The 13584-nt window shown below is 42.6% G+C and overlaps 1 protein-coding gene across 7 annotated transcripts in view; it reads right to left on the reverse strand.

The window, feature by feature from the left end:
* Nucleotides 1–13584, reverse strand: part of RFFL (ring finger and FYVE like domain containing E3 ubiquitin protein ligase) — an 81045-nt gene that overhangs the window by 29415 nt on the left and 38046 nt on the right. For 2 of the 7 annotated variants that reach the window (XM_009190113.4, XM_009190112.4), the window contains exon 1: nucleotides 1912–2284. The exons of the other annotated variants lie outside the window; for them this stretch is intronic. The gene's annotated coding sequence lies outside the window, so the exon portion shown is untranslated. Of the gene's footprint in view, nucleotides 1–1911; nucleotides 2285–13584 lie in introns of those variants that run through there. 7 annotated transcript variants of the gene reach the window in all.

The following is a 13584-nucleotide window of genomic DNA, read 5'->3' on the forward strand; positions in this document are numbered from 1 at the left end:
CAGTGAGCTGAGATCATGCCACTGCACTCCAGCCTGGGTGACAGAGCAAGACTCTCTCTCAAAAACAAAAGTAAAAAAAAAAATTAAAAACACTTTTCTTAAATCAAAGATTCACAAATTCCTACCTTCATCTTCCCTGCCCCTGCTGATGGGCTAAATCATCGTCTTTCATATATTAATCACATTTCCCTCCTTAGGCCTTTTAGATTTGTTGTTTGTTCCTTCTGCCTGGATTGGTCTCCCTAGAACTTCCTATGTTTGGCTCCTTCTTGTCATCCAAACGTCAGCTTTAATGTAATTTTCTTTTTTCTTTTTTCTTTTTTTTGTGAGAGATAGGGTCTCTTTCCACACTGGAGTGCAGTGGTTTGATCACAGCTCACTGTAAGCTCGAACTCCTGGACTCTTAAGGATCCTCCTGCCTCAGCCTCCCAAAGCTCTGGGATTACAGGCGTAAGCTACCAGACCCAGCCTTTTAATGTCATTTTCTTTTTTTTTTTTTTTTTTTTTTGAGACGGAGTCTCGCTCTGTTGCCCAGGCTGGAGTGCTGTGGCCGGATCTCAGCTCACTGCAAGCTCCGCCTCCCGGGTTCCCGCCATTCTCCTGTCTCAGCCTCCCGAGTAGCTGGGACTACAGGCACCCGCCACCTCGCCCGGCTAGTTTTTTGTATTTTTTAGTAGAGACGGGGTTTCACCGTGTTAGCCAGGGTGGTCTCGATCTCCTGACCTCGTGATCCGCCCATCTCGGCCTCCCAAAGTGCTGGGATTACAGGCTTGAGCCACCGCGCCCGGCCTTAATGTCATTTTCTAATTTCACCATAACATTTGGTATTAGCTGACATTATTTGCTTACTTATTAACTGCTTTACCTAACTGGAATAGAAATCCCATGACGGCAGGGACTTTGTGCTCCACTGAATTTCCAGAGTCTAGAATGGCTTCTTGGGTAAAAGAACAGCCTCTTAACAGGTTTCCTAGCTTTAATTCTTGCCTCTATCCAACTATTTCTCCACAAGGCATCACCCACTCCCCTCCTCCCCTCAAAACACACACTTAAAGCTCTTTAACGTTGCTTGTCCCTAGAAGTGATCTTCCTTGGATGGATTATCCAAGGCATCTACCCAGTGAAAGAAACCATGTTAACTCTTTGTACATAAAAATGTTTAAAAACTCTTCAAAAAAAAAAGTTCTTTCATGGACTCTTATTGCATTTTAGAATAAAAATAATCACTTCTTACATGGTTAAAGACCCTGACCACTTCTCCAATTCATACCATGCTACTTTTCTCACTTGCTAACTTCAAGCCATAGTGGGCTGGTGTGTATAAATGGGGGAGGACTCCTCATGTAGGTGATACCTGAGATGAGACCTGAAGGCTGAGAAAGGATTCTCTTTTACTGCACCCAGCTAAAAAGTATAATTCTAAAATGATGGCTGGGGATGGTGGCTCACTCCTACAATCCCAGCACTCTGGGAAGCCAAGGCAGGCGGATCACGTGAGGTCAGGAGTTCAAGACCAGCCTAGACAACATGGTGAAACCCCGTCTCTACTAAAAACACAAAAATTAGTGGTGTGGTGGCCAGCACCTGTGGTCCCAGCTACTCGGGAGGCTGAGGGAGAAGTATCGCTTGAACCCGCAAGGCAGAGGTTGCAGTGAGCCAAGATCGCGCCACTGCACTCCAGCCTGGGCAAAAGAGCGAGACTCCCTCTCAAAAAAATAAATAAAATAAAATGCCAATGACCTACATGTTTCATAGGCCCTGCTGGCTGGAAAGCCCAAGGTCTCTCTCCTCTCTCTGGTCACCCAAAGCTTGGGTTTCTTACCACCCAAGGCCCTTGGTGGGACAGGCCCTGACACAGCTGATTTATACCAACAACATAATTTTAAAAATCACAATGTCCTGAGAACTCACCTGAAATTTAAAATCATCTCTTAGCTTGGAAGGCTGCTTACTTTTAAAATAAATTAGTCTGGCAAGCAACTTGAAATCCTTTGAAACTGTTTACTGGAATTTTGCAGTAAACCTGCCTGAGGTATCCAGCTTGACTTGTAAAGATTTAAAATGCTGGTGACAACACAATGAGCATAAAATAGGGCAACTGTTGCATTTGTAAGTAAGCAGCCTGCTGAGTAAACCATACTACTAACTGGTCTCATGTGCTGGGGGTGGGACAATGAAGCATGTTCTCTGTGATAGTGAGATTATTTCTGAGATATTTATTTTAAAATAAATAATTCAGTGGACAGGTGCAGTGGCTCACACCTGTAATCCCAGCACTTTGGGAGGCCAAGGTGGGCGGATCACCTGAGACCAGGAGTTCGAGACCAGTCTGACCAACATGGTGAAACCCCATCTCTACTAAAAATACAAAAAATTAGCTGGGTGTAGTGGCGTGCACCCATAGTCCCAGCTACTCAGGAGGCTAAGGCAGGATAACTGCTTGAACCCAGGAGGCAGAGGTTGCAGTGAGCCAAGATCACATCACTGTACTCCAGCCTGGTGACACAACGAGACTCCATCTCCAAAGAAAAAAAAAGAAAAGAAAAGAAAAAAGAATTCAGAATACCTAAGTCACAGAGAAGACATGTATATGGTAGAACTTTAGAACCCAAGGCCTGAATTAGGATAAACAGCCCTGCTGAAATGGTACATGGGCTGGACATAAACAAGGAATATTTCACAGGCCAGAACTCAGGGGAGGAAAACATTTCCAAAGCTTTAAATACTAACAGACATTTTCTATCCTCCAAGGCAGTTCTTTGGATATGGGTAATGGATACATGCATATTTCCTAGGTAAGAATTTTATTTTAGGGCTAAAGTTTAAGAAGACAGAACAGTTGGAGAGAAAGGTGGGGGGAAAAAGGCTGTTCCCAAATATGTTTTATTCTGGCTTTAAAATCAGTCAGACCAACCTTAAATCCTGGCTCTAACATTGAATAAATGAATGAGCTTGAGTAAGTTGCCACTATGAGCTTCAGAGTAACAGGAACAAACTTCCTACACCTCACAGGCTGGACATAGAGGTGATGCTCAGTATAAAGGGGGATCATAACTTCACTGGACTTTTCAATCTTACATCAAGAGCAGAGGGCAGTAATAGACATTCAGTAAATAGCCATCATTATAATAAGGCATGGGTTCATGAGGATTAAATGTTTACCTTTGCCTCTCTCCAAACCAGCTTCCAGAGCCTCCATTCACACTGAGATGTCAGTAACATCAAAGACAACAAGGACTGGAGTCTCCTCTTTCCTTCAGTCCCCAAGTCATACTTTAATAAAGGATTGAAGCTTTAGACATGACATAATCTTCTGTGCTATTATTTCAGATGGCAGACAAGGGGAAAATTGGGGGAGTTATTCAGAACTTGGGGTTCCTGAAGTCCTTTCTCAGAAGATAACAAAGTATAAACATTACAAGACACCTAAAATGTGCCAAGTTCGTTATTATGTTTGCATCTGTTGTCTTATTTAACACAATAATCCTACAAAACTCAATTAAAATGGTCTGATTTTTGTAGGATTCAAAAGTACCTTAAGCACCTTGTACAAAGTATAATACATAGAAAAGCCATTCCTGGGACTACAGAACTTTAATTTATACATCCCATAAATCATCTGCATTTCTAGTTTCTACAAGTTCAGGGTACCAGTGATATAGACCCCCAACTTTCTAAAGATAAAGCCTTTGATATTTAAGGTGTATTTCAGTTTCTCTTCTTACTCACCTTTGCTCCAGTTGAGGAGGGGTTTCTGACTTGTCTCAACTGCAACTAATGCTCTATTTCATTGATTCATTTATTGAGACAAGTCTCTGTCACCCAGCCTGGAGTGCAGTGGCACCATCATAGCAAACTGCAGCATTGAGTGATCGTCCCACCTCAGCATCCTGAGTAGCTAGGACTACAAGTGCCCACCACCTTGCCCAGCTAAATTTTTTTTTTTTTTTTTTTTTTGTAGAGACAGGATCTCACTATGTTACCCAGACTGGTCTTTGAACTCCTAGCCTCAAGCAATCCTCCTACCTGGGCCTCCCAAAGTGCTGGGATTACAGGCAATGAGCCAGTGCACCTGGCCTACCTTCCTTTTAATAAGTGTTGTCAGCCGGGTGTGGTGGCTCATGCCTTTAATCCCAGTGAAACCTCGTCACCACTAAAAAGACAAAAATTAGCCAGGCACGGTGGTGGGTGCCTGTAATCCCAGCTACATGGAGGCTGAGGCAGAAGAATTGCTTGAACCTGGGAGGCGGAGGTTGCAGTGACCCGAGATCGCACCACTGCACTCCAGCCTGAGAGACAGAGTGAGACTCCATCTCAAAAAAAAATAAAATAAGTATTGTCACTGGGTAACTAGTAAATAATAATGAAAGCAAATCCTTAGTGCTCAGGGCCTTACTCCTTACTCTAACCTATTCTTTCAGTTCTTCCAACACCAAGGTTATTTTGGCTTTAGGAATCTCTCTCCCTCAAGCTATTCAGCTATTCAGCTATTCTCTCAGCGTGGAGCACTGTTGCCACCTCACCTCCCTTACCTATCATTTATTTACATCATTTATTTCCTCAGGGAAACCTTTCCTGATCCTGTCTGTGCTCTCATAACATCTTTTTTTTTTTTTTTTTTTTTTTTTTTTTTTTTTTTTGAGACAGGTCTCACTCTGTCACACAGGCTGGTGACATAGTGGTGCGATCACAGCTCACTGCAGCCTCAATCTCCCAGGCTCAAGTGATCCTCCCACCTCAGTCTCCCAAAGGGTTGGAATTATAGGTGTGAGCCACCATGCCTTGCTTCATAGAATCTTATACACTTCCTTATAACCAGAATTGATTTATCAGACTATTTAGCATGAATCTCCAGTACCTCTGGGGAACGTAAGAGGAACAACAGGCAAGGTCCTTGAATCTCATGATGATTACATTCTGGGGGAAAGAGCATTCTAGCAGCACTGTATCTAATCAACTGGCTAACAATTTGTATAATTCTTTTTTTTTTTTCTTTTTTTGAGACAGAGTCTCGCTCTGTTGCCCAGGTTGAAGTACAGTAGCACGATCTCAGCTCACTGCAACCTCCACCTCCCAAGTTCAAGCAATTCTCATGCTTCAGCCTCCTGAGTAGCTGGGATTATAGGCACGTGCCACCATGCCTGGCTAATTTTTTGTATTTTTAGTAGAGATGGGGTTTTACTATGTTGGCCAAGCTGGTCTTGAACTCCTGACCTCAAGTGATCTGCCCGCCTCAGCCTCCCAAAGTCCTAGGATTACAGGCATAAGCCACCATGCCCAGCCTGTATAATTCTTTTTAAACTATTTTCTTCTATATTTAGGGTGTGGAAAGTGAAACAGGAAACAAGAGTGAGTCTATTTCACAGCTTTATTCTCAGCCTTAATGCCAGGTAATCAACACATACTTGTTGAATTATTAACTAATAATAACAGCAATAGAGTGCTTTTTTAAAAAAATAGGACAGAAATTCATGCTTAAAATCGCACAATTGGCAAGGCATGGTGGCTCACACCTGTAATCGCTGAGCCTGTAAACGCCTGTAATGCACTTTGGGAGGCTGAGGCCAGCGGATCACCTGAGGTCAGGAGTTTGAGACCAGCCTGACCAACATGGCGAAACCCCATCTCTACTACAAATACAAAAAATTAGCTGGATGTGGTGGTGCACGCCTGTAGTCCCAGCTACTCGGGAGGCTGAAGCAGGAGTATCGCTTGAACCCGCGAGGCGGAGGTTGCGGTGAGCCAATATTGTACCATGGCACTCCACCCTGGGTGACAGAGTGAGACTCTGTCTCAAAAAAAAAAAAAAAAAAAATTTAGAAACTGCACAATTATGATTCCAGGATGATCAGTAAATTAAGGATTTTAAACACATATAACCACAGCAATACCTTGAAGGAAAGACTGAAGAGAATTATTTGTCTGCTGAGATTACTTGAAAAACAAAAGAAAATAAAAATGGTTTAAATTGTTATTATAGAAGGACGAAACCAGAAAAGGAGAGCCTGGAAGAGGAATAAGACCGTCACTTCCATCTCTTACTAAAAAGACACAGAAGGCTTCAATGCCTTGACTGTTGTTTTGGATTGGAATGGTGCTGCAATGCGAACTGTAAATACAAATAAACATGAAAACAACAAATGCAGACGTAAAATAAAGACACGCTAGAAATCAAAGAAACCGACCTCTACCAGACACACCCAGGTCTGGGTGTACCTTTGCCTGCTGTTCCTGACTTACATAGCCCAAGCAAGGTAGAAGGAGAAACATAACAAAATGATAACAGGAAACGAGAGAGCAGAGGGTCTTGGAACATAAACTGTTAAAATAATAATATGAATAAGGGGGAAAGGAGAGAGATTTCACTTCCTAATAGCAATAAGTGAGCTCTTTTTCTTAAGCGGTAACTGTTAACAACTGAAAAACATACATAATAATCACAAGTTATAAATGTTCTCAGAAACTCCCTGGTTTCAACTATTCTATGACAAATATCTGCAGAGGGACCTCAGCATCTGCTATGAAGTTCAGGGAAAAGTAATTCTAACCAACGGAGCTGTGCCAAAATATCACCCCCGGGGTCTGACCAATTAAATGGCTGCTTCTTAGTGTGGAGTTTAGGAGAGATGACAGATTGAACACTGCAGCAGAGAAACCTACACTTTCATTTCAACCCAGGCATTCTGCCCCAAAGGGCGAGTCAATCAGGAAACAAAGCAGTTCAGAGTAAAGTCTTCTAACAACGTGGAAAACAGAATAAATGGACCTGCAGTTTAATTACAGCAGGATCCTTCTTCCATCGAAACTGATGACAAAGCTCATCAAGAATAAAGAGACTCTGATCCCCCTACTACTCTGGTGCAGGAAACAGGATTTACCAGATAAGCTCCTCTGTACCTTCTACTGAAGAAGCTGCTTTCACAAGATATTATCACAATGACTGACTAATGGGTAACCAGGATTTTATTTTTAAATGAAGGCAGGGACTAGGTGAAGGGGTTTCTGGCACTCCAAAGCACTGAGAAAATACAGCACTTCAGGACAGGAATTCTGTCTAGGCTCAAAATTATGCAATTTATCTTTCCAAAGTGGACTGCAGAAAAATGACTGCAGCCAAATGTACCATGGTATAGAATGAATTCTGGTGTTAACTCCTTTAATTTCCTCAAAACAATAAAACCTGCTACATTGAAAAGATCATTGAAAGGATTAAAATAATGCACGTCAAAGCATTTACCCCAGAGCCCAGCAAACAATGGGTGTTCAACAGAAATTGGCTGTAAATAATTTAAACAAAGTATTTTTTAAGGTTATTTTTGTTGTTGTTGTTGTTGTTGTTTTAACACAGAAAGGCCCAATAAGGTTCCCAACTTTTTTATTTATTTTTGAGACAGGGTCTCCCTCTGTTACCCAGACTGGAGTGCAGTGACATGGTCTTACTCACTGCAACTTCTGCCTCCTGGGCTCAAGTGCTCTCCAACCTCAGCCTCCTGGGTAGCTGGGATTACAGGCACAAACCACCATGCCCAGCTTTTTTTTTTTTTTTTTTTTTTTTTAAGACAGTCTCACTCTGTCACCCAGGCTGGAAAGCAGTGGCGTGATCCTGGCTCACTGCAGCCTCTGCCTCCCAGGCTCAAGCGATTCTCATGCCTCAGCCTTCCAAGTAGCTGGGATTACAGGCGCTCACCATCACGCCTGGCTAATTTTTGTGGTTTTAGTAGAGACGGGGTTTCACCACATTGCCCAGGCTGGTCTCAAACTCCCGACCTCAAGCAATCCACTACCTTGGCCTTCCACAGTGCTGGGATTATAGGGGTGAACCACTGCGCCCAGTCCATTAAGGTTCTTTAAAAAGACAATGTTTATCAGCTCTATTCCTCTATCTGCTTTTTAAAAATTTAGGGGCCACGCACTGTGGCTCATACCTGTAATCCCAGCACTTTGGGAGGCTGAGGCAGGTGGATCACAAGGTCAGGAGATTGAGACCATCCTGGCTAACACGGTGAAACCCCATCTCTACTAAAGATACAAAAAATTAGCCGGGCGTGGCGGCATGCACCTGTAGTCCCAGCTATTCAGGAGGCTGAAGCAGGAGAATGGCATGAACCCAGGAGACAGAGCTTGCAGTGAGCCGAGATGGCGCCACTGCACTCCAGCCTGGGTGACAGAGCGAGAATCTGTCTCAAAAATTAATTAATTAATTAAGCAGGTATGCCAATACCTCTAATCAGGCTCAATTTAGTTTTTAAACCACTCCTCTAAGAATTAAATGACTATACTTCTTCCACCAGTTCTTAATTATATAATCCCCTGAAAAACTTCTCAGAGGTGGTCAGTGGTTTATCCTCCTTGCAGCCCCAGGCTGTTAAATCTCTTCCCAATTCCACCCCATTGCTAATGAGTTTGTTACTACCCACAACTCTGCAGTCCAGCCAGTTTAGAATTTCTCCCTTAGCTCCTCAACCCTTCTCTGCCAAATTCAAAGAATGAACATACACCTCTGGTCTCCACTTGGTGCACTGTAATTGCTTGCACTGCACTGAAGTCAGATAGGATTTGGTGATAAATCCAGGATGAATTGAGACTAAGCACCCCCTTCTTCCCACAGACCTTTAGCTTGGTTTGATGTTTGATCTCAATCTGAAAATTATGCTGACTTTCTGAAATGTTTTCTGCTCCTGCCAGGAGGATGTGATCTACCCGGTATCTATGCCAAGCAGCATAAATGAATAGACATTTCTAGTTTTCCTGGTGTCATAAAAACCTTTGTATCGTCTCCAAATTCTCTCCTCGCCAGGAACACCTGTGCTCAACCTGATCTTCAGGTTTTACTATTGGCCTATATCCCACAACAAAGTGCAAAATGCCTCATATTCACCACTCTTTGATAGAGTCAAGAAAAAAGACACCTGAGCTGATAGCAGAAAGGAATGTTGTTCTCACTGCTTTCACACACAGTCACTAGAACATCCACATTGAGATATGTTGCTACTTTACCCTTTTGCTCCCGGAATTACAAAGTGGAAAGACAGACGATTTTCTTTGCAATATGGCAAGAGTACAGAATGCGCACACACACACACACACATACACACCCCACATTATCAAAACCTTCATCTGTCCCATTATAGTATCAGACCAGCAGAATGGACCTGGTTCAAGTGGTTGTGATAATCCACAAAGATCCCGAGATGACTTGAGCAGATGGTTATCCTATAACCAATCCAGTCCTCTAATGAACGTAATAAAGCACATTTCACAGTAGGAAGCAATGGGAAATGGGAGGTGGGTTCAGAAAATAGGGGCTGCTGAGATTGTTTACCAGCTGAGCGACCCCAAGCAAATTACTTACTTAATCTCTTCTCCAGAGACTTGCCAAGGGGTGAAGCAATTCAGCAGCTAGCATTAGATGCAGCCTCCAGTACTCAAGGAAAGTTTGAATTCAAAGACTTAAAAAAAGTTCACAAACACCCGGTAGTCATTTGTAAACCACGCTCAGAAAGCACTCAAAAGTTAGGCTAAAAATTCTGGAAACCAACAAAAGCAAACTGTTATTTAAAAGAATGGGCCAGGCGTGGTGGCTCACGCCTATAATCCCAGCACTTTCGGAGGCCGAGGTGGACTGATCACTTGAGGTCAGGAGTTCAAGACCAGCCTGGCCAACATGGCGAAACGCTGTCTCTACTAAAAATACAAAAATTAGCCAGAGCTGGTAGTGGGCACCTATAATCTCAGCTACTCAGGAGGCTGAGGCAGGAGAATCGCTTGAGCCATGGAGGCGGAGGTTGCAGAGAGCTGAGATCGCACCATTGCACTCCAGCCTAGGTGACAGAGTGAGATTCCATCTCCAAAAAAAAAAACAACAACAACAACAAAAAAACAATGGGCCTGTTGTAGTGGCTCACACCCGTAATCCCAGCTACTGGGTGGCTGAGGTGGGAGGATCACTTGAGCCTGGGAGATCAAGGCTGCAGTGAACTGTGATCGCACCACTGCACTCCAGCCACTGTACTCTAGCCTGGGTGACAGAGGGAGCCTCAGTCTCAAAAAATAAAAATTAAAAAATAGAAGGCAGTAGCCAGATGTGGTAGCTCACACCTGTAATCCCAGCAATGTGGGAGGCCAAGGAAGGAGAATCACCTGAGGCCAGGACTTTGAGACCAGCTCGCAGCCTGGGCAACACAGCAAGACCTCACTCTGGTGCCAAGGCTGGATGTGATGTACTCTTGGTCACTGCTGCCTTGACCTGGGCTCAGGTGATCCACCCACTTCAACCTCCTGAATAGCTGGGACTACATGCACATGCCACCATACTCAGCTATTTTTATTTTTGTAGAGACAGGTGTCTCACTATATTGCCCAGACTGGTCTCAAACTCCAGGGCTTAAGCAATCCTCCCACCTCAGCTTCCCAAACTGTTGGGATTACAGGCATGAGCCACTCCCCAGGCTCTACCAAAAAAAAAAAATATATATATATATGTATGTGTGTGTGTGTGTGTGTATATAAATAAAAGGATGGAGGCCAGGCACAATGGCTCATGTCTGTAATCCCAGCACTTTGGGAGGCCAAGGCGGGTAGATCACCTGAGGTCCGGAGGTCGAGACCAGCCTGATCAACATGGAGAAACCCCATCTGTACTAAAAATACAAAATTAGCCAGGTGTGGTGGCACATACCTATAATCCCAGCTACTCTGGAGGCTGAGGCAGGAGAATCGTTTCAACCTGGGAGGCGGAAGTTGTGGTGAGCTGAGATCACGCCATTGCACTCCAGCCTGGGCAACAAGAGTGAAACTCTGTCTCAAAACAATAAAAAATAAATAAAAAATAAAAGGATGGTGAATTATAGGCTAAAATTTCCCACTGTTATTTTAAAAAATAGCCAAACACAGACTGAATCCCATATCTACCAAAAGTAACATCAGCAGTCAATTCAGTGGCTTCATTTTATAAATCATATGGATGCAGTATGTTATAAACTAGGAAAAACAACCATGCCCAGGAAGAAAGAATGGTCCCTAGAAGAAAGACATGCATATGGATAAAGGCAAGGGCTGTAAAGACTAGTTATGTTAGCTTCTTTTCAAACCCAAAATGGAGACTTCTTCAGCCAAGCTCAAATATTAGAAGTCTTAACTTTTTAACAGCACCAAGTTTCAAAACACAGGCATACAAGTTACAGTAGACAAACACATCCTGTTTGCACTTGACTTCCCGTTTTGGGCTATCTGATCTCTTTCCATTGCTGTACCCTAGACCTTCAACAAATAGGTAACCTTTCATATCTGCCACCAACTGGTTCACTAGACAGCATTTCAGTGACAATAAAGTACATTATTATATGAGTCAGGTAAAAGATCCACCTAACAAGCACCAAAAACCAATCATGAGTGTCTAAGACACTTTCTGGATTTCCCATGCTTTGTACTGACATCTGACTTAAGCAATAAAAACTTAACACAAACAGTGCTGAGATAAAGAAATTAACCCTGAAACAAAACTTGGAATATGAGGGCTGGAAAAAAGAGCAAGAAAAATTGAAAATGTTTTAATAATTTAATGTTAGCCCCCTTTTCAAATGCAGAATGAACGGATTCCAAGAAGGGAGTGACTGAGACAGCTAAACCGCCCTTTGGTGAAAACTGCCTCAAATCCAACCAGCTACCAACTGGACAGTCTACTTTTCAGCATTGCAAAAGCCTTCAATTTTAGACACCTAAAGCCACCATTTCAAGTGCAACTTTCCACTACTTTCAAAGATTTGGTGGTTTCCTAGGCCACATTCAGTTCTAGAAGTAAACACTGGGCAACAAATACCCCAGTTTAATGAGCAAGTCATTTAGCCTCTTTGGGTCTGTTTTCTCATCTGGAAAACAGGAAGGTTGAACTACACTCATCTCTAATGTTTTCTCCAGCTATAGAAAAAAATTGAGGATTCAATATTAACGGTTAGCAGAAGTTTCTATGGCTTCCTGCATTATTTCTTTGGTCAAATAAGATGCCTCTGACATCCCACATCCCACACTGTGAATAAAATGCCCTGATCTACCTCCCCAGTACCCAAAGATTTTTTTTCCCTTTCCCTTTCACTTGAAACATGCATCAGAAAATTTCCCTCTTGAAAGCAATACACTGACAAATTTTAAGTCCTGTTCTTTATACAAGGTCTTTTATTAAGATCTTAATGTAATCACCAGTCAATTCTTATGCTGCTCATCCGATTCATGAAGGAACTCGAGCCACAAAAGGATGGAGAAAATCCGACCAGCAGCATATGGCACACCCACACAGTAACTGCTAATGGGGAAAGAATGAGGCAAAATCTGGGTAAAAAAAAAAGGAGTGGTAAAGAGAAGTTCAGTGAGTCAGTGCAAGGGAAAACACAGGTTAATAGAAAAGAAAGAAAAGGAAATGTGAAAGGAAGAAGAAAAGCAAAAAGGGAGGGAATCTATAAACCATGACCAGAAACTTAAAAATCTGAAATTCTGTTCAGTTATTCATTCATTCACCCAATAGATATCGAATGCCCACTATGTGAAGGAACTGAACTAGACACTAGGGGAAAGACAAAGGTCAACCAGACAGATCTGCTCAGTGAGGCCATGGTCTAGTAGGAGATAGGTACATACACAAACAACTATAATAGATGGCAGAAAGTGTAATGTGCCACAAATGAGACATAAAAGAGAATTCTCTGCTATGAGACTCAGGAAGAAGTGATTACTCCCAGTGAGCGATCAGACTAGGGAGCCTTCATGAGAAGAATGCCATTCCAAGCCAAAAGCACAACAGAAACAAGGATACTCAAGTAGGAAATCAAGGACATACAGGAGCAGTGAGTAACTGGCAATAGCTAGTGATCCAGAGAGCCATGTCTAAATTGGATAGCTGGACTGGAGCCAGACTGAGTATTCAGAAACTAGCTTTAGTATCTGAATTTAAGTCTAGTGGAAGAGGAAGGGGACAGGGAGGAGTTGATAGACTAGGAGCCAGAGGAAACTCAAAAACTTAACCCATAAAATTAAGATAATAAAATCAACACAAAATCAGTGAGAACAGATATGTAAAGTTCCTCCAAAGAGAGAATATCTTCCAAACCAAAAGCAAGAAGAGAACAAAAAGGCTTGGATGACTATATGAATACACAGGTATTTAAACAAAGAATGTGACCACATCTAAGAAAGATTAGCAAAGAAATCTGGAAAAATCTAGAAAAAACAAGGAGTGGCATTTTGACTCCAGAACTGCGCAAGGCCGAGAAATACTAGAGGGAGGTGACACAACATCTCCGCAGTGGAACAAGGTGGTTATTTCATGAAGCTTAGATGGGAACAGCATATAAAGTAGCACATAGGGGTATGGGCTCTTAGAGGCAGAGGGACTTGGTTCAAATCTCAGTTCAGCATCTTATCAGCTTAAAGAGAGTCTTGGTTTCCTCATTTGTAAATTGAAGATAATTGTGGCTACTTTGCAGGAGGATCACCGGGAGAATAAAATGCCCTACTGTATGCAAAGTACTTAATACAATACCAGGTATTATGGGAGACAATCAATAATCTTTTTTGTAACTGTATTCTGCCCTA

The sequence above is a fragment of the Papio anubis genome, chromosome 17 (assembly GCF_008728515.1).
Source record: "Papio anubis isolate 15944 chromosome 17, Panubis1.0, whole genome shotgun sequence".
NCBI classification, from domain to species: domain Eukaryota; kingdom Metazoa; phylum Chordata; class Mammalia; order Primates; family Cercopithecidae; genus Papio; species Papio anubis.